Source organism: Rhipicephalus microplus, chromosome 3, assembly GCF_043290135.1.
Source record: "Rhipicephalus microplus isolate Deutch F79 chromosome 3, USDA_Rmic, whole genome shotgun sequence".
Classification (NCBI taxonomy): domain Eukaryota; kingdom Metazoa; phylum Arthropoda; class Arachnida; order Ixodida; family Ixodidae; genus Rhipicephalus; species Rhipicephalus microplus.
The window spans coordinates 33313727-33315548 of record NC_134702.1 but is presented as its reverse complement, the minus strand read 5'-3'; the positions used below and the strand labels follow the sequence as shown (position 1 = coordinate 33315548).

The 1822-nt window shown below is 40.2% G+C and overlaps 1 long non-coding RNA gene across 1 annotated transcript; it reads left to right on the top strand.

Moving 5' to 3' along the window:
- Nucleotides 1-522: 522 nt before the first annotated feature.
- LOC142802759 (uncharacterized) lies at nucleotides 523-1106 on the top strand. The gene is made up of 4 exons (XR_012893984.1): nucleotides 523-583; nucleotides 700-750; nucleotides 887-913; nucleotides 1071-1106. It is a non-coding gene; the product is annotated as an uncharacterized LOC142802759 (long non-coding RNA).
- Nucleotides 1107-1822: the final 716 nt, after the last annotated feature.

The following is a 1822-nucleotide window of genomic DNA, read 5'->3' as shown; positions in this document are numbered from 1 at the left end:
CATGTGATATTGTATTTAGCTTAGAAAAAAACATTCTTTGAAGTATTTGTTCAATAATTGTGGTAAATGTGGTTGGAACGTGTGGGCTGCTCACTAAGGCTTTTGTTCCGCGCCGATGCTACGACTTAGCTACGCCAACTCGAAAAACCGGAAGCTATCAAGCTTTTGTGTTTGTAAACACCGAAAAGGCCTAATCTGCAATGTAGAGCCGGAAGAACATATTTCTTGTGAGTAATTGAACAATGAAGATTCGCAGCGTACACGTTAGCTAAAAGCGAACTGTGAGTATATCTCTGTCCGATTGGAGCCTTTTGTCCCTCGTAGGACATTCGCAGTGGTTGGAGTTTGACACAGGACAAGAGAAGGGCTCAAGACGAGTGCCAACTTTCAAAAATATTTTATTCTAAGAGCTTTGTTTCTACTGCCTGGAAGCTTCAAACTTTAGACCTTTTCGTAGTAGTTTCGAAGCTATTGGTTTCTCAATCAACCTGAACTCAGCCATCTGGACTTGTTCGTTTCACAGACTGGAAGACCTCCGAGTCCCAGAGTAACTTACAGTCCGGTACCACGATCGGAAGCTTGTGTAAGTGCCTTCGAGTGGCCGTGAACCTTTTCCATTGTCTTCTTCCACTGGCTCTTTGCATCAGCCGATCTCTCCTGCCTTCACTTGTTGTCTTTTGACCTTGCTATCGCATGCAGCCAGAGGAAGCGAGTCGAGCGTGACACGTGGCACAGTGACCGGATCGGAATGTAAGCGTCCTTGACAATGCACAACATGTCCGTAACAATTTGTTATAACAGAAAGATGTTTTCATGAAAACTTAACTCGATATGACCGATGTATCGGTCGCCTTCACATATTCGATTTTTTTTTTTGTGTTTGCAGATACCACACGGTCTACAAGCCAATGGCGTAAGTTTGTTCCGTTAGAGCTAATTGTGGGAAGTGAACCTTTGATACGTTTCGAACTAAAATTTATGAAACGAACTAATCGAATGGACTATAGACCTAAAAAAAACATTCTGACCTTGCGCCTTTTGCATGAGCATGTTTTTGTTTTTGTTTTTAGGAACATCAGCGACCGCACCGACATCCGTAGAGGAGATAGGTGAATACGCGTTCTTTTCACTCTTTTCAGAAGACCTATTGGATCCGTTTCATTTCATCAGGGACGGGCAATCGAACTTTAAACGTGAACGAATTTATGGAGTAGCGTAGTTACAATTACCTGTTGTCTTTGTTTCTTGCATGCTTGCATGAACCTCGAGAACATAAAGCCTACAATTTAAATACTCTACAAAACGCAGTTATGTTCTAGTTAAAGCCTATGATTGCCTTTTTGAAACGGTGAGAAATTTTGTATACAGAACAAAAATTACCATACGTACAAGCGACCTTTTTCCTAAAATACAAAATTTTGCTTCAGAGATGTGAAAGTTCAAAATGAAATGATAATGTACACACAAAGTGCTTAAAATGAAATCACTTCTTAGGAAGCTTCCGGCAAAGGCAGAAAAAACTAAGAGTCTACTGTAGTGATGATCATCTTCAAGTGACCCCAACGATTCTTGTGCAAATTTGGGAAATAAATGAAATTAAAGCACCTATGGGCTTTGTCGGGCAGACCTTGTTGTTCACTGCAGACCTTTGTTTAATATTTTCCTAAACATATAGAATCATTCATAAGATATCTTGAAAGCGAAAGTCATGTTATTGCGATTTATGAATCTGTTCAGACTGAGTAAACAGCGGCAAAAAGCATAAATAATTTCAATTACGAAGCTTACAGCCTGTTTCCATTCGGCGTCACGTTATTTGTTT